Below are 26,621 nucleotides of genomic sequence, written 5' to 3'. Positions count from 1 at the left end.
ATGTCTTGAAGGAAATTATGAAAACATATAATAACCCAAGCACAACACCATTTGCATATGGACAACAAGGGGGCATGTTTAAGCTCAGACCAGAAGCAGAGCTAAAAGTCACAGTAGGAACTGCGTGATATGTATAGGGGGTAGGGCGGGTGGGGGGAGCTTTGTATACAAAAGAAACAGCATAGAAAACTACAGTTTAAGGTGAGGCAGGTCGAGGGGTCAGTAGCATAAGCAGAGAGTCCATTAGACACAAAGACACAAAGTACAAATAACGTACTAAGCTCCCATGACACCCAGATACAGTTCTGAGAACACGGCAGTGACCTTAGCACACAAATCCCCAGGCCCCCTGGAGTATATGCTCCAGACATTAACCTAGTTGGGAAACGGATACCAGCTGAGCCACCAGCTCAGGCTGAGCCACCAGCAGCTCGAACTACAAAGGTACAGCAAGGGCATGGATGGTGCCACTTCATACTTTCATTGGACAGTCCAAAGCACAACCCTGCAAAGTTAAAAAGAAGAACTGTCATCCCCTATCTCCCCAGATGTATGCTCGATAGATACCACCCACGGAAATATAGCAGATGATGGGTAAACTGAGTCAGTCTAGGAACTCCACCCCCGAGGCCTGGAATCCTGCCTCACCAGGGCAAGGCCTGGAAGGCCTATGAGCAAGTGGAAGCTCTGAAGATCATGGCTTTTTAAGTCGAGTAACTTGGCTCTCTTCTCCCAGCCTTGCTCCACTCGAATTGGACCCGGCACACAGCCTTGGTGTTCCACACTCCTTGGCTGATATAACGTGGTGACTAGAACCTTCATCTCAGAGAAGCCATCAGGACTAGAAGGTGAGGGCACCCAGGGAATACAAGTTAGCATCCACTGCTCTGACTGATATAGTCTATCCCGACTGGAGGCGCCTGCTTTAATGTAATTTTCATAAATCACACAATTACGAGTCGGACAATTGAGTACCATTCACAACCCTCTCCCCCTTTATTCATCCATTGCCAGGGAAGCCAAGGCATAGCTCAGCATCCACCCGGCATAACCCCGGCACTTCAAAGTCCTGAATGCTCATTTCTGAGAACAGTGGAGCAACCACAGGAAGCATGCTGCAGCAGGGAACACTGGCTGTATGAGTCCCAGAGGACTCGCTCGGAAATATCTTCCATTCAGAAAGACTTTGCGAATTTTCCATTGCAAATATTTAATATCAAATTGGGTTCTCTCTTCCGCCTCTGCCAGTGGAGTGCTCAAAATAATTTTAATATTAGCCTAAGCCAAGGAAAATTAGGAAAATAAATCTGAAACTTTTCCTCCCCCCCACCTTCTCTCTCTCTCTCTCTCTCTCTCTCTCTCTCTCTCTCTCTCTCTCGCTCTCGCTCTCGCTCTCGCTCTCGCTCTGTCTCTCTCTCTCTGTCTCTCCCATAGCATATCCCAACGCCAAAGTTCAATGATGTGAAATCAGGAGGCAGCTGGAGAAGTCACTTATAAAACCAGAGGACATGGCTCCCAGGCTGGCTCTGCAATTTTCCCCTCAGCGTTCTAGGCTACCCCAGAGTTTTTGAGCTTCAGCTTCCTGCTCCTAAAAATAGGAAGTTTAGGCCAGGTGGCCCATGCCTTTAATCCCAGCCCAGTTCAGAGAGAGGCAGACCAATTTCTGAAGTTCCAGAGCAAGTTCCAGAGCAAGTTCCCGGATAGCCAGGACTACAAAGAGAAAGCCTGTCTTTAGTGGGGCAGGGGGAACACAAGCATTTACCCCACTGGCTGACTATGGAAACAAAACAACATAGTATCTACTGGAAAACCCTCAGCAGAGCATCAGTGCGATTACTCCTGCTAATGATATAGGTCATCAAGAAAAGGCCTTCACATAGCCCAAGGCCAAGAAGCAAACCAGCCTTCACCAGAGTGGGAGTAAGCTGGCTCCTCCCTTTCTCCTTCCTCTAGAGCTAAGATGGGAGGAAAGAAACGTATAAAATTGAATCTACCACAGACCAAACTGGAGAGGATCTAAACGGCATGTCCTTGCTTGTGTTTGTTTGTTTGTTTGTTTGTTTGTGTGTAGGGTTGTCTGTGCAGGTCAGAGGATAACTTGCAGAAATGGGCTCTCTCCTTCTACATTGTGGGTACCTAGGATCAAACTCAGGTCTTCTGACTTGGCAGCAATCACCTCTACCCACTTAGCCATCTCACCAGCCCTCTGAACTGCACTTAGAACTAACTGCCTTCTTTGTTCTTGAGGATCCAATCCAGTCAGAGTTGGATTGGCAGATCACAATCCCAGACTTCACTAGTAATTTGACAACTTCGCTATAGAGTTTGCTGCTCTTCCTTTTGTCATCTATGGACTGAGGACTGAGCAAGACTCCTGAAGCTTACAGCCTGGGAAGAAGATTAAACCACAATGTCACAGAGAGCAGTGAAAGAAACTGAGTGGGTGGTGAGACAAGGAGTGCCTTAGCACTCTCTCACGTGCTCCCTCCCTCTCCCCCTCTCCCCCTCTCCCCTTCTCTCTCTCCCTCCCTCCTTCCGCATGTGCCTGTGCGCTTGCACGTACACACGCCCCTGTGTGTGTGTGTGTGTGTGTGTGTGTGTGTGTGTGTGTGTGTGCCATGCACACAGGTTACTTACCCACGGAGTGAAAACCAGACTGGGCAAGGAAAGGATGGCCAAGGGTTTTCCCATCTAAGCCACCTCTATTCTTCCCTAACCTCACATGAATGTTATCGTGATACAGACTCCATGTACAACTCCAGAGACGCCCCTAACAATTACCAGAAACACATGGATTTTGCTAGAACCACCGAAAACTAAAAATAAGCATGGCAGCAATCAAGGTACAATCATGAGTACACAGTTCACACCAGGCCTGGAATGAATGCCTTTCTGGGGCCTTCACACAATCTCTGCTATGTAGAGATGAAGGTGTTATTATCATGGCTGCTTTTTCACTTACAGGAAACTTGGAGCTCAGAGAGGGCAAGCCCAGGCCTGCCTGGCTCATAGCAGGGGAGACAAATCTATGCTTGCCAGGGACATCTGCCCCCACCATATACAGCTTCGCTGCAGCTCTAGTGGGGACACAAGCCTTCCCTCATTCAGATGGCCCACGGACTGCTGAACTCAAGACAACTTTGTTTGCCATAAGACAATTTTTTAATGATTTATTTATTTTTATTTTATGTGCACTGGTGCTTTGTCTGTATGTATGTCTATGTGAGGGTGTCATTCCCTGGAGCTAGAGTTACAGAAAGTTGTGAGCTATCATGTAGATGCTGGGAATTGAACCTGGGTCCTTTGGAAGAGCAGCCAGTGCTCTTAACTGCTGAGTCATCTCTCCAGGCACAGCATAAGGCAATGTTTAAACAAGGATTTGGTGCTGACATTTAAAAATTTCAAGAGTTTACAGGCAAGGATTTGGCTCGATGACAAAGTACTTGCCTAGCTTAATTAAGCTCAATCCTAGCACTAAATAAAGAGGCCATAATCAAGATTTAATATACAAATCTGAACACTGATTTCTCTTTTTTAAAAGTATTACAGGAACCAATGAGATGGCTCAGTGGGTAAGGTCACTTGCTATCAAACTTATGACCTGAGTTCAATCCCCAAGACCCTCTTGGGAGAAGGAGAAAACTGACTCCTACAAGCTGTCCTCTGACTTTTACTTATGTACACCTCCATGCCCCTGAAATAAATAAATAAATAAATAAATAAATAAATAAATAAATAAATATTTAAATATCATCAATTATTGGGCTAAGGATGTAATAACTCAGTTGGGAAAATGCTTGCTTGCCCAGCATGCACAGAGACCTGGATTCAATCCCCAGCACTGAATAAAATTGGGACTGATGATATACTCTTCTTTCTAATCCTAGAATTCAAGGCAGAAGTTGCAGTTCACGTCATACTCAGTTACATAGCTGGTTCAAGGCCACATGGGCTATATGAACCACATCTCACAAAAAGGGAGTAGAGAAGGAGAAAAGGTGATTGTGCTGGCTGTGATAATCTATGCCTAGACTCCCAGCCATTCAAGGAAGCTAAGTCTAGAAATGATCATTAGCCCAAGAGTTCAACATCACCCTAGGCACCACAGAAAGATCTGGTCTCAAAATATACATATGTGGGAGGGATTAGGGGAAAGGAGATGAGGGGAAAAGGGAGGGGGGAGAAGAAGGAGAAAGAAAAAGAGATTTGAGAGATGGGTTTACAGATAAAGGCACCTGCCACACCTGATGAGTTTAATCCCTAGATCCATCTTGAGAGAACTGACTATTGCACCTTGTCCTTACTTTAATTTGTGTATGTGTATGAGTACACACATATATACACAATCTTAGTTACGGTTCTATTGCTGTGAAGAGACACCGTGACCAAGGAAACCCTTATAAAAGAAAGCATTTTATTGAGGGCTTGCTTATACTTTCAGAGGATGCTTAGTCATCATGGCAGACAGGTCCAGTGCTAGAGAAGTAGCTGAGAGCTTTAAATCCTCATCCATAGGGAGCAGACAGAGAGACAGACAGGACCTGTAATGGGCCTCTAAAAAGGCCACACCTCCTAATCCTTCCCAAACAGCTCCATTCATGTGAATCCCAGCATTCAAACATATGAGTCTATGAAGGCCATTTTCATTCAAACCAACATGCATGTACACTGAATAAATGTAATTAAACCATCAGTGCCTTGAGCTGAGACTCTGCCTTAGGAGCAAGGTTGAAGGCAAGGGCAACTCACAGGCATGTCACGCCATTCTCACATCCTCACACACAAACATGAGTACACATCATCCACACATAAAAACAAATATTTTAAAAACTAAACTTCGTCATGCTGATGTTAATGCCTGCTTGTCTGTCCACCACTGAGACATACCCTCTGTGAGGACGGGAACTGGGTGGTCAGGGCTGAGCCCACTCCGAACTCACAGAGGACGAAGCTAAACATCTACACTGACTTTGAAATTCATTGCAATAGCCAGCCTAACCAATTTCACTTCTATCCCATGCTCAGGGGCCAGCTTTCGAGTCTCACCAGGGAAGGACAAGAACAACGGACTTCATAGGCAGGAGCAGGAGATTTGTCAGGCTCCAAATTCTTTGGACAGGGGATCTGATTGTGCAATTTGTTTTGTTTTCCCTCCAGTCCTGGGGTTTGAACCCAGGACTTCACACATGCTACATAAGGAGGTTTTGCCAATTTCCCAGCCCTTCCTAAGAAATAAACATCTCCTATTAGCATCCAGGCTGTAAATGGCAATTACACATGATAAGGGGAAAAATGTGATTTTTTTCAGTCAGAAAATATAGGCAACCAGCTTCTTCCTCATACCAGCCAACTATGACATTTTAACTTCTGGGAACCGCCATGCCATCTGGCATGGATGGTGGACCCTCATTATTCACAAAGGATAATGCCCAAGACCCTTAGTGGATGCTTGAAATCATGGATGAGCTCTGATTACACCCACAGACACACAGAGACACACACACACACAGACACTCGCACACACAGACGATGGCTTCCCCCATCTACATACCTATGAAGACTTATAAACTAGACAAAATAACAGATAAACAATAACTAATAATGAAAGTAGAACTGTAACAGTGCCCTATGACAAAAGTAACTGAAAACATAGTCTGCTCATTTCTAGAATTTTCCATCTATTACTTTTGAACTGAAGCTCAGAGCAGTTAACTAAATACTGGGATGCAAATTGTAAACAGAGGGGAAACATTGTACTTTCTGACTTGAACTGTCAGACACATCACAAATGACACTCATTGTTAGCATTCTGTCTTAGCTCCACCCCCACAGTTACCTGGCAACAGCCAGGTGTGCTATTTGCCCTCTCCTCACTCTCTTGCTCTTGCTCCTCTTGCTCTTTTACAGATGGTTGTGAGCCACCATGTGGTTGCTGGGAATTGAACTCAGGACCTCTGGAAGAACAGTCAGTGCTCTTAACCGCTGAGCCATCTCTCCAGCCCGCTCCTCTTGCTCTTTTGTTCTTACCCTCTTCCCCCTTTGTCCCTTCTCTCCCAATTTCCTTCCCCCGTCTTTCCACATGCTCATGGCCGGCCTCTACTCTTCTATTTCTCTACTTCTCCCTCTTTCTCTGCCCTACTTCCCTCTTAACTCCCTTCCTCATGCACTGAACAAACTCTATTCTATACTATACCATCTTGTGGCTGGTCCCTCAGAATGAAGGGATTCCTCAGACCTCCATAGAACATAACCCCCCCCCCTGTCTTTATCCTTTTAGAAACACAACACTCATTACACAAACTCTTGTTCTAACTTCATGCACGAAGTGCTATAGCACTGTGATGGGCAGCAGAGAAACCACGCCCATACAATGAGTGAGGAGCAGGCATCGGATCCTCTGAGGAATACACTTGCCAAGGGACTGCATTCTCCACTGATCAGTTAGCACACAAACACGCGCCAAGGTATTAAACACACCTAGCAGAGAATATCAAGCGACCCAGCTATACCTCTCTTGACCATATACCCAAAAGATGCCCCAACATATAACAAAGACACATGCTCCACTATGTTCATCGCAGCCTTATTTATAATAGCCAGAAGCTGGAAAGAACCCAGATGCCCTTCAACAGAGGAATGGATACAGAAAATATGGTACATCTACACAATGGAATATTACTCAGCTATCAAAAACAATGACTTTATGAAATTCGTAGGCAAATGGTTGGAACTGGAAAATATCATCCTGAGTGAGGTAACCCAATCACAGAAAAACACACATGGTATGCACTCGTTGATAAGTGGCTATTAGCCCAAATGCTTGAATTACCCTAGATGCACAGAACACATGAAACTCAAGAAGGATGACCAAAATGTGAATGCTTCACTCCTTTAAAAGGGGAACAAAAATACCCTTGGGAGGGAATAGGGAGACAAAGTTTAGAACAGAGGCAGAAGGTACACCCATTCAGAGCCTGCCCCACATGTGGCCCATTCATATACAGCCACCCAATTAGATAAGATGGATGAAGCAAAGAAGTGCAGGCTGACAGGAACCGGATGTAGATCTCTCCTGAGAGACATAGCCAGAATACAGCAAATACATAGGCGAATGCCAGCAGCAAACCACTGAACTGAGAATGGGACCCCCGTTGAAGGAATCAGAGAAAGGACTGGAAGAGCTTGAAGGGGCTTGAGACTCCATATGAACAACAATGCCAAACAACCAGAGCTTCCAAGACTAAGCCACTACCCAAAGACTGTACATGGACTGACCCGGGGCTCCAACCTCATAGGTAGCAATGAATAGCCTAGTAAGAGCACCAGTGGAAGGGGAAGCCCTTCGTCCTGCCAAGACTGAACCCCCAGTGAACGTGATTGTTGGGGGCAGGGCGGTAATGGAGGGAGGATGGGAAGGGGAACACCCATATAGAGGGGGAGGGGGAGAGGTTAGGGGGATGTTGGCCCGGAAACCAGGAAAGGGAATAACAATCGAAATGTAAATAAGAAATACTCAAATTAATAAAGATGGAAAAAATATTACATATAAAAAAAAAAAGAACTCTCAGTTCCTCCTGCACCATGCCTGCCTAGATGCCGCCATGTCCCCACCTTGATGATACTGGACTGAACCTCTGAACCTGTAAGCCAGCCCCAACTAAATGTTGTCCTTGTAAGAGTTGCCTTGGTCAACAGCAGTAAAACTCTAAGTAAGACGATAGGGCAGGGTAACCCAGTGTAGGGTCAGATGTTGCACATCTTTTGTTTATCAAACATGGGTCCCAGATTTTCCAGAGTCAAATTACTGATGTGGTGATGTTCTTCCCCTGAGTCCTGCAGATAGCGGAGTGTTTACTTCTGTGGTGCAACCCAGAACTCAGCAGCAGACTCCATCATGTCTTTCCAGATTGGTTTATTTTATATTATTTTATTTTGTGTGTGAGTGGTTTGCTCATGTGTATGTCAATGCACCATGTGTATGTCTGATGCCTGTGGAGGTCAGAGGAGGATTCTGAATTCCCTAGAACTGGAGTTACTGGCAGTTGTGAGACAATAAAAAGGTGCTGGGAATTGAATCTGGGTCCATTGCCAGAACAAAGGCTCTTAACCACTAAGCTGTCTCTTCAGCCCCCAAATGCCATCTGGTTTTGTTCTATTTTTAGTCAGGGTCTCACACTATAACTCAGAATGTCCACAAATAGCCTATATATCTAGGCTGACCCCCAAACCATAGCCATCCTCCTGCCTCAAGGGCTGGGAATACAGTCATGAGACAACACACGTGGCGTCTTTAGTTAGGGTCTCAACTGCTGAGATAAAACAGCAAGACCAATAAGAAGGTGGGCTGGAAATCAGTTACTCCACGTATGCTTCCACATCACATCAAAGGAAGTCACACAGGGCGGGAACCAGGAGGCAGGAGCTGATGCAGAGGCCAGGGAGGAGTGTTGCTTTCTGGCTTGCTTCCCCTGGCTCGCTTAGCCCGCTTTCTTATGGAACCCAAGACCACCAGGCCAGGGATGGCACCACGCACAGTGAGCTGCGTCCTCCCTCATCAATCACTAATTAATAAAAGGCCTTACAGCTGGATCTTATACAGGCATTCTCTTGAGGTTGCCCCTCCTCAGATGATTTTTAGCTGTGTCAAGTTAACATAAAACTGTCCAGCAGGCCTGCTTCCACATATTCTGTGGAAGGAACTGCTTGCCAAGTTCACTCTGTCAAGGAATGTGTACATTTACTGACACTGTGCAGGGAACTGGCAGACCAGCTTCCTCCAGTGTCTTGGCTCCTTCTTATACTTTACTACAGAGCCCAAATGTCACCAAATCAGGTTGACCTTGCCTGATGACCCACTGGAAGCTTCTCCTTGATTCTACATTATAGCTACACCATCATTTGGGACAGAGGACTTCACCTCTGAATTCTCTGTCTCTCTGTCTCTGTCTGTGTCTCTTTGTCTCTGTGTCTCTCTGTTCCTCTGCTTTTCTTTCTCTTTTAAAGATTTATTTACTTTATGTATGAGTGCTCTATTCAGACACAACCAAAGAGGGCATCAGATCCCACAACAGATGGTTGTGAGCCACCATGTGGTTGCTGGGAATTGAACTCAGGACCTCTAGAAGAGCAGTCAGTGCTCTTAACCATCTTTCCAGTCTCCTGAATTCCCTGTCTCTTCACCATCAACACCACAAGGCACAGGTCCTGTCTGTTGTGTTCTAGCACCCAGAAACAACACACTCAACAAACGCTTAGGACTGAGCAACAGCATACGGGTGAATAAATGACCTCACAGACAGACTGAAGCCAGGGAGGAAATCAGTTCTCCAATCTCTAGGAGACACATACTCATCAAAAGAACAGTTTTTTGGTGGGAAAATTTGACACTAATCTTCACAATTATTAATCCAAGCTTTCTTTTTTCTTTTCTTCTATTGGATATTTTCTTTATTTACATTTCAAATGCTATATCCTTTCCCAGTTTCCCCTCCAGAAACCCCCATCCCATACCCCCTCCCTCTGCTTCTATGAGGGTGCTTCCCCACCCACCCACCCATTCACTCCCTCCCTGCCCTGGTATTCCCCTACACTGGGTCATCAAGCCTTCAGAGAACCAAGGGCCTCTCCTCCCACTGATGCCTGACAATGCCATCCTCTGCTACATACGTGGCTAGAGACGTGGATCTGTCCATGTGTACTCTTTGATTGGTGGTATAGTCCCTGGGAGCTCTGGGGTGTCTGGCTACTTCATATGTTGTTTTTCTTATGGGGTTGTAAACCCCTTCAGCTCCTTCAGTTCTCTAACTCCTCCATTGGGGACCCCGTTCTCAGTCCAATGGTTAGCTTCGAGCAATTGCCTCTATATTTGCCAGGTTCTGGCAAAGCCTTTCAGGAGACAGTTATATCAGGCTCCTGTCAGCAAGCACTTCTTGACATCAGCAATACTGTCTGGGTTTGGAGATTGTATAAGGGATAGATTCCCAGATGGGGCAGTCTCCGGATGGCCTTTCAGTCTCTGCTTCACACTTTGTCTCCATATTTCATCATGTGAGTATTTTGTTCCCCCTTCTAAGAAGGACTGAAGCATCCACACTTTGGTCTTCCTTCTTCTTGAGCTTCATTTGGTCTGTAAATTGTATCTTGGATATTCCAAGCTTTTGGGCTAATCTTCACTTATCAGTGAGCACATACCATGTGTGTTCTTCTGTGATTGGGTTACCTCACTCAGGATGATATTTTCCAGTTCCATCCATTTGCCTATGAATTTGATGATGTCATTGTTTTTAATACCTGAGTAGTACTCCATTGTATAAATGTACCACATTTTCTGTATCCATTCCTCTGTTGAGTGACATCTGAATTGTTTCCAGCTTCTGGCCATTATAAATAAGGCTGCTATGAACATAGTGGAACATGTGTCCTTGTTATATGTTGGAGCATATTTTGGGTATATGCCCAAGAGTGGTATAGCTGGGTCCTAAGGTAGTACTATGTCTAATTTTCTGAGTAACTGCCAGACTGATTTCCAGAGTGGTTGTACCAGCTTGCAATCCCACCAACAATGGAGGAGTGCTCCTCTTTCTCCACATCCTCACCAGCATCTACTGCTACCTGAGTTTTTGATCTTAGTCTTTCTGACTGGTGTGAGGTGGAATCTCAGGGTTGTTTTGATTTGCATTTCCCTGATGACTAAAGATGTTGAACATTTCTTTAGATGTTTCTCAACCATTCAATATTCCTCAGTTGAGAATTCTTTGTTTAGTTCTGTACCCCAATTTTATTTGATTCTCTGGAGTCTAACTTCTTGAGTTCTTTATATATATATTAAAACATTAGCTCTCTATTGGATATAGGATTGGTAAGAATCTTTTCCCTATCTGTTGGTTGCCATTTTGTCCTAACAATGAAAGAACCAAGCACGTGTCTCAAGATGGCGCACCCCAGGAAACACCAATCCCGGACGAGCCCTCAAATGAAAGATCCCAGTCAGAGAGAAATTGCGGACCCCAGACACAGAGAGACCATTTTGGATGTAATAAGCAAAGGCAAGGTTTATTACGGAGACCTATTACAGAGATCTCCGGGCCAACACGTATCCCACACAGGAGACAGAGGAGTCAACCCCGAAGCTCAAAAGTCAGGGGTTTATATAGGGAAGGCTAGGGGGTTTGGCGCGGTTACACACAATTGGCTAATTTCTGGCGAGGCTATAAGTGATTGGCTCATTTAAACATGGCAGTGAGATTACAGCACAGCAGGAGAGTACGTATTGACTGGAGCGTACAGGATTTTAGAAGCTAGGGGCATATCAGGGTTTGAAGCACATCTGGTTAAGGTGTGACTCTGAGTAAGCTGGGGGAGGTGCCCTTCTGCCAGATGGTTTGAGTGAGTCCTGATAACTCGGGCTGGTTCCTGCATTCCTTTTCTTTATCTTTATGGTCTGTTAGTTCTAGCGGCAGGGCGGGGCTGCCTGGACTTGCTTTTCACAGTGTTTAGCACTGAGTCTGTGAATTTTGAAACTTATTCTTTTTTTTTTTAAAGATTTATTTATTTATTATATATAAGTACACTGTAGCTGTCTTCAGACACACCAGAAGAGGGCATCAGATCTCTTTACAGATGGTTGTGAGCCACGATGTGGTTGCTGGGAATTGAACTCATGACCTCTGGAAGAGCAGTCGGGTGCTCTTAACCACTGAGCCATCTCTCCAGCCCGAAACTTATTCTTTTAACTTCATATTTTTTTTTCTTTTTCTTTTTTTCGGAGCTGGGGACCAAACCCAGGGCCTTGCGCTTCCTAGGAAAGCGCTCTACTGCTGAGCTAAATCCCCAACCCCTTAACTTCATATTTTTAAACCTTAAATCTGTATAATTTTCCTTTCAACAACAGTGTCCTTTGCCTTACACAAGCTTTGCAATTTTATGAGATCCCATTTGTCGATTTTTGATCTTAGAGCATGAGCCATTGGTGTTTTGATCAGGAACTTTTCTCCAGTGCCCACGTGTTCAAGGCTCTTCCCCACTTTCTCTTCTATTAGTTTGAGTGTATCTGGTTTGATGTGGAGGTCCTTGATCCACTTGGACTTGAACTTTGTGCAAGGCAATAAGAATGGATAGATTTGCATCCTTCTACATGCTGACCACCAGTTGAACCAGCACCATTATTTGAAAATGCCATCATTTTTCCATTGGACGGTTTTAGCTCCTTTGTCAAAGATCAAATGACTGTAGTTGTGTGGGTTCATTTCTGGGTCTTCAATTCAATTCCACTGATCTACCTGCCTGTCTCTGTACCAATACCATACAGTTTTTATCACTAAGGCTTGTAATACTGTAATACTGCTTGAGGTTAGGGATGGTGATTTCCCCCAGAAATTCTTTTATTGTTGAGAATAATTTTCACTATCCTGGGTTTTTTAGTTATTCCAGATGAATTTGCAAATTGCTCTTTCTAACTCTATGAAGAATTGAGTTGGAATTTTGATAGAGATTGCATTGAATCTGTAGACTGCTTTTGGCAAAATGGCCATCTTTACTGTATTAATCCTGCCAATCCATGAGCATGGGAGATCTTTCCATCTTCTGAGATCTTCAATTTCTTTCTTCAGAGACTTGAAGTTCTTGTCATACAGATCTTTCACTTGCTTGGTTAGAGTCACACCGAAGTATTTTATGTTATTCGTGACTATTGTGAAGGGTGTCATTTCCATAATTTCTTTCAAGGCTACTGATTTGTTTGAGTTAGTTTTATACCCCAACCCTTTGCGGAAGGTGTTTATCAGGTTTAGTAGTTCTCTGGTGGAACTTTTGGAGTCACTTAAGTATACTATCATATCATCTGCAAATAGTGATATTTTTACTTTTTCCTTTCCAATTTGTGTCCCCTTGATCTTTTGTTTTCTGACTGCTCTGACTAGAACTTCAAGAACTATATTGAATAAGTAGGGAGAGAGTGGGCAGCCTTGTCTAGTCCCTGATTTTAGTGGGCTTGCTTCAAGTTTCTCTCCATTTAGTTTGATGTTTAATTCAAGTTTTTAACCAGTTTAGAAAAAGTGACAGAGGATTCTAACCAATTCCTATGTTCTGGCGGCTCACACAAACTTGATCTTTGCCTTCCAGAGAGGCAGTCCTTATTGGGGATCTTGGGGCTTGATCAGGCCTCTAGGATGGCCCTATGTGGCCCCAGGCTAGTATCCCCACTGCCCTTGGAAACCTTTGGCCAACTCTAGCAGAAAGAGAGGGGCCACTCCCCAGGGAAAGAGGTCACTGAATTACTGTGCCCAGATCCCAGAGCTCTGAGCATACACCATCTAACCTTAGGACTCCCAGCCACAGAGCAGGAACCGGGATGCGAGGCCTTTGTGAGGCAGAGAAATTAGGTCCCAAACACAGCTACACTTTGTGAGATTTAACAAACACGGCCTGAAGAAAAAGTCCACAGAGCGAATCATGGAAAGGAGGAGCGTTGTGGAGTAAGGGTCAGAGCTAGAAACCTCTCCACCCTCATCCCTGCAGGTCATCAGTATAGATGAGATGATGGAATATAGCTTAGCATCCAGACTGAAGAGGTGAGCAGAGTTATTCTGTGGGGAGTCACCTCACTGCAGGGTGTTGTCTCTGTCTGAGAAAACCCTTTTCTTGTCCCTGTTTTTGTTTTCCCCTTTGACAATTTGGGGTTTGCTGTCTCCTCAGCTTCTCTCTTTTCCCTGCTCTCTTGTGGTCTCTCACAGGCCCTCCCACACCTTCTGGCTTCCAAGAGTACCCTGAGGGTATCTGCCAGTAGGAAGCCAAACAGGGAGGGAACTGACACAATCACTAGATGACATAAGCCTGCTGACAAGCTGCCAACTCAGCCTATTGAACATGGGACTGAAAAGCCAGCATTTCATTCAAAGTAGGTCACCTCCAAGCCTGTAGATGTCAGCTGACAGGTCACCACAGACCTAAAATGCGGAGCCAAGTGGTTAGTGGTTTTCCTTGGGGACAGGCTGAGGTCACACAAAAAGATGAAAACTAAGAAGGGCGCTTGTACGACTGGGTAAAGTGGAATGGGGTAGGCAGGAGGCACTCATGGGCAGGTTAGGAAGGCTCGCTGTTTCTGTGAGGCTCTGTGCAGCCGATGGGCGTGCCTCAGGTGCCGCTCCTGCGACATTTGACACTCGCATCCCTCACTTTTGCTTCTTGTGCTTCAGAGTGGTAGAGTCTCCACTGAGGACAAGTGTTCCCTGGAAGAGCAAGCCATCTATTTTGCAGATGTTCTCGTTCTAAACCAAGCACTACGTCAGATCCAAAGCTGACGTGGAAAAAAAATGCCTGAAGCCTGCACAGGTGTGGAAAAACTCGTAACAGTGAATGTGTTAAGTACAGGGCTCTGGGGTGGGAAACATATGAGCTGGACACTTGGTTCTATTTCCTGTTCCTTGTGCCTCTTAAGGAGAAGCTTTTCTAAGTTCTGCATGCTGAGCTTCCTTAAGATTGGTGTTGTCCAGCCTCAGGGTACATGAGAGATACGACCTATGAGGGATCTGGCACCAAGCTCAATAACTGCGCTATTACATCACTCCGATTCCTACTACCATGAGCAGTCATAGGCCAGCAGTAGTAGTCTTCTCCCAGCCTTGAGGTTCCCTGAGAGTTTCAAAATATACCTGAGTTTTGTTCATAACATAATACCTGAAAAATACCAGGGCACCCACCCACTGGACTGACTTAGGAACAGACTAACAAGACACACTGTTTTTACCAAGGAGTCTGCATCATCTGTCATTTTCCCCTTCTGACCAACAAGGGAGGAATATGGGCCACAGAACACTGGCATGCCATAGGCTGTCACGAGCTGAACGTCCACACAAGCTCATCTCAAATTCTACTAGAGTACCAATCTACAGACTGTAGATTGTACTACAACCTACAATGGTCAAATGTGTTCTGAAAACTATGCCTGACGTTGTCTTTTCTCTGACTTTCGATATACACTGGTAATCATCATGGTGAGTCTTGGAGAAGAGGTGATGGTATGGGACGTTCTCTCTGCATATTTGACCTTGGGTCTAATTCTGAGGAGCACCCCAAGGATGCTACCATAGTTCGAGCTTTGAGAAATGCTCATCCGTGTTCAAAGGAGTTACAGCATCCATCTCTAGGGGTGAGCTGTTGGTTCTGTCCTTGACCCCAATGTTCGACATCGTTATTTTGTTGCCATGCTGATCAGACATGAAGATGATGCTATGCTGCATGGGGAGCCCAGGAGAGCAGGTGGTGCCATCAGGGCTGTGGTCTAATTATAGGAACATTCTATGAGAACAAAGAGCAGGCCCTGCACAGGCCACCTGAAATGCAGCACAAAGTGCTTGGATGGAGGAAAAGGAGACAAAAAGCAGCACCTGGAAAAACAATGTCAGGTCTGTAACCTCAGCTATGCAGGAGGCCGAGGCAGGAGCAGCAGAGGGTCAAGGCCTGCCTGGGCTACAAAGTGAATGTTAGACAAGCCAGAACAGCTTAGCAAGACTGTCTCAAAATCAAGCTAAGTTTAAAGAACTAGCAGGACAGTTGTAGAGCCTGTTGAGAATGCACGAGGCCCTGTGTTCCATTCCCTAGCATCACAAAAAATAAGTCTTGAAGAAAAAAAGAGAAAATAAAAGGCAGTGCCTGCATAGCTGCTTATGCTTGTGATCCTAGCATTTGCACAAACTCTTAAGTGCCAGGACTATACAGTGATAACATATCTAATAAAACAAAACAAAACCAACAACAACAAACCTGGGACCTCTAGTGCTCACAAAAAGAGAAGAAAAAACTGGGCCCACGGTCATAGGACCTGAACCTTTGAATTATGGCTTGATCAAAGTTGCTATACCAGCTCCTTGCCCCCAGTCCAGTAAACATATAGTAAATAGTAGTCCCCTAAGGCCAACTTGCTAAGGGTTTGATCCCCAGGGGAAGAACTATTGAAAGATGCTCTGAACTTAAGGAGAAGGAGCTTCCGGGAGGTTGTTAGGTCACTGCCCTTAGGAAGACTGGATTGTTGGGCCCCAGGCTCTTTTGCTGTCATTTGCTTGCTTGCTTGGCCAGGAGGTAAGCAGTTCCACTGGCAGCAGCTTTGGCTCCTGTCCTTGTGGGCTAACACTGTCCCCAGAGGGACAAATGGGTACACTCAATGGACAGGAACCCCAGTCAAGCCGAGCATAGGGAATGCACACCTATAATCCCAGCAAGTGGGAGGCTGAGGCAGGAGGACCATGCGCTGGAGATCGCTCTGGCTGTGCAACGAATATAAGCCCAGCCTAAGCTGACTCAAAGAGGGGTTGAGGGAAGTGCAAAGAACCAAAATACGGGTTTTCTTTGAAGGTCCAATATTTCAAGTATTTTGTTATAATGACAGTAAGCTAATACAGAAAGAAACAGATTTTGTGTGCTTCTTAAGGCACATACACGGGGCTGGAGAGATGGCTCAGTGGTTAAGAGCACTGACTGCTCTTCCAGGGGTCCTGAGTTCAATTCCCAGCAACCACATGGTGGCTCACATCCATCTGTAATGGGATCTGATGCTGTCTTCTGGTGTGTCTGAAGAAAGTGACAGTGTACTCATATGACTAAAATAAATAAAAAAAATTTTTAAAAAGCACACACACACACGTTTTCTTTAGTGGGCATTGGTGACTGGCACCTACTATACCAGCATTCAGGAAGATAAGGTAGGAGAATCGTAGTTGAAAGCCAGACTTCTACATAGTGAGGGAGGAGAGGGAGCTCAGTGGGTAAAGATGCTTGCTGCCAAACCTGATGACTGAGTTCAATCCCCAGGACTCGTATGATGGAAAAAGAGAACCAACTTCCACAAGTTGTTTCCTGACCTCTACATGCACACTGTGCTGCACTCACACCTACTCCAACCCATACACAGAATGAATAAGGAAATTAATCTATAGGTTATATTCTAAGCTGGTAACATTATAAAGTAGATAAAGATGTGGCACCTTTAAGATGAGAAGAAGAGAGAGGAGAGGAGAGGAGAGGAGAGGAGAGGAGAGGAGAGGAGAGGAGAGGAGAGGAGAGGAGAGGAGAGGAGAGGAGAGAAGAGAAGAGAAGAGAAGAGAAGAGAAGAGAAGAGAAGCCAAGCCACAGTTCAAATCCAGAAGAGACTTATCATCTTTCCTGCTGGAAGATGACTCCTGAGGGAAACTTATTCATGGCCTGGGTACCAAGCTTAGAGGTACACAGATAACTACGAAAAACTGTTAAAATGAAAAAGGTGCCCCCAAAGCATACTTCACAGAGATTACAGAACAGAAAGAAATAGATGAGATGTACAGAAACCTGGAAGAATCTAGGCTTCTGCTGGCACAACTCTGTTCCTAGGCGAGACATAAACAACCTCCTAAGGTCCCGGTGACAGGACAGGGTACCATCACACCAACGTTCACTCTAGAAAACCAATGAGTTTATTAACTTTACTTACAGAGCAAAGAAGTGAGTGAATACAGGCAGAAACATAGATGATTTGAAAGCAGCCACACAGGAAGGCCAGCACAGAACAGAGATAAAATTCCCAGGATGGTTATGGAGGAGTCTCCTCCCCTTGTACATCCCCAGCAGCATAAGCTAGTCCATTTCCAAACCCCAAGGCCTCTTGCAATGAGAGCAGAACTGCATACAACTGGTTGGGAGGACTGCCTGGATACTCCAGTGCCGGGTCCCATGACCCTCCCCAATGCTCCTTCTATGATGGAAGGTCAACAAGCCCAGCTGTGATGATCTTTTGCAAGTGGGCACAGCTGTTCTCATGAAGATTGTGGCAGTTTGGCTAGCAGAATAGTTATATAGACCTTCCAAACAGACATGTGAGGGCATACAGCATGCTGTGGAGATCCAAGGAGAATTCACTGCTTCTTCAGCCTCACATAGGCATGTCCAACCTTCTGACAACTCAACACAACATGGTTCATGTGGGAAACTATGCAACTGAGTCATCAAATAGGAATCTTAAATGTTTTTAGTAAGTATGTGATTTTTCTGTCAGGCCATATTTGGGGCTATCCTGGATGCACACCTTTGAGGAAACGGACTCCCCAGGAAACACTGCTGCTGAACGCTACAGGAACTCTCCAGGCAAGGAAACAGACAGAGAAAATTTTGCAAATGTTTCAAGGGACTGCTGACCCTTCACAGCCACTGTAGAACCCCCAGCCATGGCTATCTCCCACTAAAAGCCAAAAGTGAGACTGTAAATGCCAGCTATTAGCCAAAGTAATCAAGTAGAATTGTTGGGAAAATGCTTCAGGCAACTGGTCAACCAAAGGACTCTACACACCTCTCATCCCTGCCGTCTGGAAACCAAGGTTATCTAGCCAGTGAGGTGCTTTAAATCCCAAAACTAGCTGAGTGTTTTCAAGGAAGTAAAGAAGTCAGATGTGCCACTGTGCCAAGGGACTCAAGGCCACCTAGGACTTTTGGAGATAAAATGTGATTTCAGAACGAAGAACAGAAGCAACACTTGGGAGCTTGCTAGAGAGGCAGACTCCTGAATGACTCACAGCTTAGCATCCCGGAAGGAGCATTTCCTTGAGACAGTCAATGTTCACTATGGGGAGAAAATCAAATTATCATGTCCCCCTGTGGTACGTCTCCCACTTCAACTTCAGAGAACTGTCCTTTGAGTGTGTGAATCTGGAGTTCATGGTCACAAGAGCCTTGTTGTAAAACTTCACCCACCACCTCTCTATCCAACAACCTGAGTTCATTCTTTATTTCAAGGTGGGGAGTAAAGTAGAAGAAGCCATGTCCAGAGTGCATAGAGGGAGAAAAGAAAACAGTTGTCATACTGTAATGGCGGTGGTAACTGACAGGGACCCAGAATCACCAAGGAAAGCATTTTCTGGAAGTTTCTGGGCACGCGATGAGGGAGTAGCTACAGCATAAATGGAAGTAGAAGAGCCATGGGCAACATCATTCCACAGTTCGCAGCCCCACACTGAATGAAAAGGAAAACACGTGTTTAGCATCCACATTCACGTCTCTGTTTCTTCAATGTGACCAGCTACCTCACATCCCCTGCGAGCCAAAATTAACCCTTCCTTAGGTTGCACCTTCCAGTAATCTGCCACAGCCACGAGGCACATAACTAAAACAGTGATCATCATCCCTTTCTTCAACTTTTTATTACATTTGTTTATTTGTGTGTACATGTATGTGCACATACATGTATCCGAGCAATGTGTCGTGGTGCCCATATGGTCAGAGGACAACTTTCTGGGTTCAGTTTTCTCCTTCAACTATGTGGGTTTCAGAGACTGAACTCAGGTTGCCAGGTTGGGCGGCAGGCACCTTCAACCGCTCAGTCACTTCAGCCATAACTTCCCTCCCCCAACCCTCCCCTGGTGCTGGTAACAATCACAGGGTCTCATTACCACTAGACATGCCCCCAGTCCCATAGCTACATTCTTTAATAACAGATATATTTATCAAGTACTCAAGTGTAGTGCCATAAACACTGAAAAGTGCTTTTCAAATCCTTCGTCTTACTCAATCCTCACAATAACCCCGTAGGAAAAGTGTATAATTTCCTTCCCTCACTTTACAGATAAACCTAAGACTCAGCATAAATGGGCACAAGTCGACACAGTTAGTAAATGGGGCACTAGGTCTCTAAGCCAAGTTCAAGTTCTTGACCACTAAGCCCCACGCCTGTCTCCCACAGAGGAAATTACTCGCTTCCTACTCTGTCCAGTGCACAGACGAGGCAGTCTGAAGGCCACCAGGCTCCCACCAGGATCACCATGTTATTGAGGGATCCAGCCAGGATGCTGGCTGGCTCACCCAGACACAGGTGCACCCAGGGCTCAGCTCTCAGCCCTCCATTATGCTGCGTTCATTACACAGGAAGACTCCGAGGTCAGGCTTTCAGGTCCTAGCCCTTTCCTCATTATCTGCCCGAGCATCAGCGTTCTTCCAAGCCCGGTATTGACTTGCTTTGTTCCTGGCTGCCAGCCCATCTCCATTAGATCCCAGGCATTTGAGCAAAGTACACAGGTATCCAGTTCTAACTGAATGGAATGGACTCGCCATCCCTCCTCCTCTGTAATTTTGGGCAGAGTCTGAGAGGATTTAGAAGGTGTCATTGACTTGGAATTACAGTTCATTGTTACAGGATGAATTTCCGGACTATGCTGAAGAGAGCTGGGCACCCCACACACACACACACACACACACTTACACAAGCAGCTTTGTTCCTATCTAAGTGTCCCTCTGATTGCATTGTGCTCATTCACTCAGGACTGCGCTGATTCTCAAGGCAGAGCCATGACAAAGGAAACTCAGCTTCCTATGGAGCTTCACATAGGCAGCCTTCACACAGGCATGGGTCTCTGTCACTGTATCCTCACCCCTACCAACTGTCACTAACTTTTAGAGTTCCTCCCCTACCAAACTCTTTGCGTGCCTTTGTCTGACAGACGTGCAGCCAAGTCTTTTTAAATCAGGGTATTTGCCTGGCCAGTATCCCAGGTTCTTTGCTATGCCCGGGTGATAGAAACGACTACAGACTGAGCTGGTAGCTGACTGGTTGTGTTTTCTATACTGCACATCTGTCAATTGTGCAGAGTGAATTTAGGCATCTAGATATGGATACCTACTTGGGAGGAAGGACTTGCGGGGAGAGCTCTGAGCCTGTGAAGATCCTGAAGCAGATGGTGCTGAGTTTAAAAAAACAAAAACAAAACAAGACCATAATATTATGGTCCACCTACGCTGCTAATCCTCACCCTCCCCCACACAGCTGTGAACACAAAAGTGGCTAAGAGTTCAGGGACCCCCAACTCACCTGCGGGAACCACGTGCAGGACAAAGCCCCTTTCTCAGCTGCCCTACTAACCTCCGTCCATCTCCTGAGTCACTTAAGAACTGTAATATATGTATGTATATATACATGCAGCTAATCAAAGCAGTTTACAAAAATTGTTAAAATTTTTAATTTTTAAAATTGACATTTATTCTTTCTCTGCGTGTGTGTGTGTGTGTGTGTGTGTGTGTGTGTGTGTGTGTGTGTGTGTTCATGCAGGGAACAACTTAAGCCTGTTCTCTCCTTCCACCATGGTGGGTCCCAGGGATCACACTCAGGCTGAGCTATCTCATTAGCACATAAAATATTTTTTAACTTCTAGTAGGTGCTAATACAGCCTTAAATTTTTTTCTCAGTCTTTTCATTCCAGCACTCAGGAGGAAAGGGAAGGTGGATTTCTATGAGTCCCAGGCCAGCCTAGACTACAGGGTAAGTTCCAGGCCCGTCAGAGACAGTGAGACCCTGTCTCAAAGCATTATTTTTTAAACCAGAGCTGAGTGTGATGGTGCCCACCTGTAACCCCAGCCCATGGGAAACAGAACTGCAGGATGGATTGCTTAAGGACAGCCTGGGTACACTGTGAGACAAAGGGCGTGACTGGCAGCCTCTCTGGCCTAGCCTTCCCCAAAAGCATACGCTGGCTGTAGTTTGGCTTTTTAGCACTTCCTCCTTCAATAGTACCGTGCTGTGTTCTGCATGGCTGGCTAATCTGACCGCCACAGCCTCTAACTGGGCCTCTAGCAACGTCTTCCCAAACCACGTAATGGGAAATAACACCAAGAGCAAAGCCCAGCCCCAGCGCAGGGCAGAGTTCAGAAGTGCAGAATCCAACCTGATTCAGACTCCCTTCCTTCAAGCCAACAATGAGGCTGTCATGGTGAGAGATAGTAAGGCGCTCTGGTGCATCATGGTCCAGTAGGGGAACAGGAATGCACATCTTTTAAAGAGCTAGAGCAGGGCAGAGGGGCTGGAGAGATGGCTCAGGGGTAAGGTATGTTTGTTGCTCTTACAGAGGTTTCAGGTTCAATTCCCGATGGTCACATGGTGGTTCATCAGGTTCTAGAAGATCTGACACCCTCTCCTGACCTCTGCAGGCACCAAGCACACACATGGTGTGCATATGTGTGTGTGTGTGTGTGTGTGTGTGTGTGTGTGTGTGTGTGTGTATGTAAGCAAAACACGGGTATGTAAAATGAATAAATCTAGCTGGGCCTGGCGGAGCACACCTTGGATCCTGGTACTTGGGAGGCAGAGGCAGACGGATCTCTGTTGAATTTGAGATCAGCATGTTTAGAAAGCAACTTCCAGGACAGCCAGGACTATTACACATAGAACTTTGTCTCAAAAAAAAAAAAAAACTGAAAAAAAAGAAAGGAAAAGAATAAGTCTAATAAAAATTTTAAATATAAATTAATCAATTTTAAAAATCTAGGGGAAAGAATTTTGAATGCTTTCAAATATAGACAGAGATAATTGTTTAATAAGATATTCTTAGCCTGATTTAAACAGTGGACAGGGTATATGAGTATGGAAATCTCTCATTACCACATAAATATATACTTTCCCTTGCTTACAGTGCTGAAAATCAAACACAGTCTTGAACTTGCTGGGCCACACTGAACTACAATCCCCAGCCCAGTGTGTGCAGTTTTTCTTGATATAAGCATCAGTTAAAAGGTAAATATAATTTTAAAAATAGAAAACAAATGAATGAATACATTTTTAAGAAAATAAAGAATGCCAAACACAGTGGAGCACACCTGTAATCCCAGCACTCATAAGGCAGTGGCAGATCTGATCTCGGTGAGTTCAAGGCCAGCCTGGTCTACAGAGTGAGTTCCAGGACAAAGAAAGACACTGTCTCAGTAAAGTAAAATAATAAAATAAGAAAGAAAAGCTAGACTCATACAAGGACCAGCCTGAAGATTAATGTGTCAACGGGAATTGATCTGGGAAAATGGTTGGGAAAGCTGAGAAGGATCTGGTGCTGGGATGTGGGGAGCCCTGACAGGTGGTACCTGAGGCTCCAAGTTCAAACAAACAAACACTGGATGCAAATGGTTACTGGATAAAGTGGGCGGGCCTTGGCAGGAATGAGAGGACTGAGGTACAATGTTCCACTCAGGGCCTAGTATAACGGGGTACCAGGCAAATGTGACAGGAATGTCCTTGTATCCTCTGGTGAATTATCAAGAGAAGCCAGCTCTCTCATAGCCTGGCCTACCTCCCACTTTTAACTGTAGGCTCAAGAGTTTGGGTGGCAATAATGCCATGGGAGAGTGAGCAGTGGGGACCCTGGAGTCCAGCCAGGTCACTAACCTCAGGCTTCTGTTGATTTTGCAAGTGACTTTGGACACCTTATCCTTCTCATGTCTTGTTTTTCTTTTTTTTCTTTTTTTGGTTCTTTTTTTCGGAGCTGGGGACCGAACCCAGGGCCTTGCGCTTCCTAGGTAAGCGCTCTACCACTGAGCTAAATCCCCAGCCCCATGTCTCGTTTTTCTTAACTGGAAAGATATGTCACCTCTAGAACTACTGTGAGGAATAAAAAAATGTGTGTGTGTGTGTGTGTGTGTGTGTGTGTGTGTGTGTGTGTGTGTGTCTGCATGGGCATATATGCGTATGTATGTATATGTGTGTGTGTATTTCTGTGTTTGTGTGTATGCATATGTCCCTGTGTATGTGTTCCTGTATGTGTGCAGATTTGTGTATATATGTGTATGTATGTGTGTGTATGAGTGTGTGTGTGTATGTGTGTGTATGAGTGTGTATCTAACAGTGGCTGGCACATGAAAACACTACATAAAAAGTTTTTACCTATTACCATCTGTGGTGATTTGAATAAGAATGGCTCCCACAGTCTTGTATATTTGAATGCTTGGTCATTAGGGAGTCGCACTACTTGACAGGAATTAGGAGCTATATGTTTGTTGAAATACATGTGGCCTGGTTGGAGAAAGTGCGTCACCGGAGGCTGGACTTTGAGGTTTCGAAAGCCCAAGACAGACCTACTGCCTCTCTCTTCCTGCTGCCTGCAGATCCTATGTGGAACTCTCAACTTCTCCAGGTTCATGTCTGCCTGCAAGCCACCATGCTTCCCACCATGGTGACAAGGCTCTGAAACTGTAAGCCAGCACCAACGGTGTGCTTTCCTCTCTAAGAGATGCTGAGGTCATGGCGTCTCTTCACAGCAGAAGAACCCTAGGACACCATTATTTTGCAAACACCATGCAAAACAGTGGTTCTCAACTTGTGAGTCTGAATCAGATATCCTGAATATCAGATATTCATTTACATTAAATTCATAACAGTTACAGTTATAAAGTAGCAGTGAAATAATTTTATGGTTGGGGGTCACCACAACATTAGGAACTATGTTAAACGGTCGCATTAGGAAGGTATAGAACCACTGGTGTAGAACAAAAAATGCTTTTTATAGGGTCCCTATAAGGCTTCACCAAAACTACACCAGCCTACTGCATCTCAATCCCCATGGCTGTGAAGACAGAGAAAGAAACCTCTGTCCAGACCCACGTGGGGTGCCAGTTATGACTCCTCTCAAAAGGCACATCCATTTGGTTTCTGACCCTACCCCACCCCCAACTAGGGACCAAAGTGCATATTACATATCAAAACAAACCTGGCTTCCAGGTTCTCCTGGCATTCCTCAGTCTCTACCTAGCATACCCTGCCCCCTACCCTGAACTTTCCAGCCCAGGGGCTAGGCTGCCCTTCCCTCAAAGGCCCCTCCCTATATAATCCAGTCATATTGATCTCTTCTCCCTGTGCCTGCCCTTTCTCCACCCCAACCCCGCCCCCATGGCAACTCCTCTGGCCTCAGTCCTTGGGGCCAGTGACCGCTCCCTGGAGTTCCTGTCCTAAATATAATCTGATCTGGTTTGAATTGGCTCATTTTACCAGCAGAGAAATAATTTACCAATCACACACACACACACACACACACACACACACACACACACACGGCCTGTCCATCAGGTGGAAAATCTCAGGGTACCTTCTTAGTTAGCACTTTTGGTTGGAGACCTCAGAAGAAACTCTGACACAGCTTGGTGACTCAGAGTTCTTGGCCTAGGGGCTATGGTAATAGCACTAGCTACACCAGGCCTTGGGTTCGTAGGCTGGGTGTTTTCATGGCTAGTAAGCCCGCTCACCGCTGAAGGCTTATCTGAGAGGCCCTGCCTTCCAGAGTGAATGCAGTTCTGCCGAGAACAACCAAGCCCCTTGTTTGTGGATGTTTCTCACTAGCCCATGCAAGCCTCCTATCCTTCCACTTATTGCAAAGTACTGCCTCAGGCCTTCCTACAATTCCTACAGAGCTACCACTTACGCGCATCTGCTAGCACTTAGCAACAGGAGGCTTAATTAAAAAGAAAAAAGAGAGGGGGAGGAGGGAGACAGTGACTAGGAAATGGAATTGTATCTCCAACTCTTCCTTTCCTCTTTTTACTTCCTTTAATCTATCCTAATTTCTTTCAGGTGCTGAGCTGTCCTCTTCCCCCCCCCCCCCAAAGAAGCAACAACAATAAAAACAGTTATGGAGCGCCAGTGGGTCCTTCAAGCCCACACTGCTCAACAATCCTGTAATATGAATGTGAGAACGTTTCTGATTGTGATGAGGAGCCCAAAGTCAGAAAGGGAGGTGAAGAAACTTCCTATCCGAAGGCAGAAGCAGGCAGATCTCGGAGTTTGAGGCCAGCCTGGTCTATATAGGGAGTTCTAAGACAGTCAGGGCTACGTCAAGAGACAGTGTCTCCAGAAACAAACAAACAAAAAAAAAAAAAAAAAATTAAAAAAAAAAAATCTTGCCCACTTGCCCAATGTCCCACATAGCCTATAGCTGGTAAGGGCAGGAGTCAAAAAGGAGTCTATGCCTCAAAACCCATGAGTGGTTACCTTTGCCAGGTGCCAGGAATTAGGATTTCCTAGCCTAGCATCAACCCTGGGCTAGAACCATGGGAACAAAACCCCAGGCTACAGGTTCTGACTGCATCCTTGGACACTGCATCTTCCCTCCCTGGACTGTGCACTCCACCTCTAAAAAGACCCTGAAGGTAAAGAAACAAGACCGGAAAGGAGAAAGTGATAGATTTCTGGAAGATGCTACAAAAATCCACGACAGTATAATCAGTCTAAGAAGCAATTTTTTTTTCCTTCAAGACAGGGTTTCTCTGTGCAGTTCTGGCTGTCCTGGAACTCACTCTGCAGACCGGGCTGGACTCGAACTCAGAGATCCACCTGCCTCTGCCTCCAGAGCACTGAGACTAAAGGCGTGGGCCAACACCACCCAGCTAAGAATCAATCTTTGAGACACATGGAATTTACTAAAACAGCACTGAATCTTTCCAGTTGGGTGCTGTTTTCTTAATTTCTATGGTTCTTTTTCAATTATAGAAGCAAAAGCAAGTCCCTAACAAACAGTAGCAGAGTTCACAAAGAAGAACGAAACAAAGTTTCTCTAGATGTGTCAACACCCAAGTCATTCTGGGTCAAAGGGAATTTTTTTTTCTCCCTCTGTTTTCCACCCCTTTTGTGGTGCTAAGGAATCAAAAGCCAGGGCCTCACACATAATAGAAAAGCACTCTTCTACCAAGCTACACTCACAGCTCTATATTTTTCTAAGAACATATCAATATAGAATAGTGTGTGTGTGTGTGTGTGTGTGTGTGTGTGTGTGTGTGTGTGTGTGTGTGTGTACTCAAGCACACACATGCTTGTACCAGGGGTGGAGTTCCCTCTTGTAATCCCTGTACATAAGAGTCAGAAGCAA

At 45.4% G+C, this 26,621-nt stretch overlaps 1 protein-coding gene across 1 annotated transcript in view; it reads right to left on the bottom strand.

Annotated features, from left to right (window-relative positions):
- Window positions 1–26,621, bottom strand: part of Arhgap26 (Rho GTPase activating protein 26) — a 786,446-nt gene that overhangs the window by 683,466 nt on the left and 76,359 nt on the right. The window lies entirely within an intron of this gene.

This window comes from Rattus norvegicus, chromosome 18 (genome assembly GCF_036323735.1).
Source record: "Rattus norvegicus strain BN/NHsdMcwi chromosome 18, GRCr8, whole genome shotgun sequence".
Classification (NCBI taxonomy): Eukaryota; Metazoa; Chordata; class Mammalia; order Rodentia; family Muridae; genus Rattus; species Rattus norvegicus.
The sequence above is the reverse complement of the archived record's forward strand: the minus strand, read 5'-3'. Positions and strand labels throughout refer to the sequence as shown.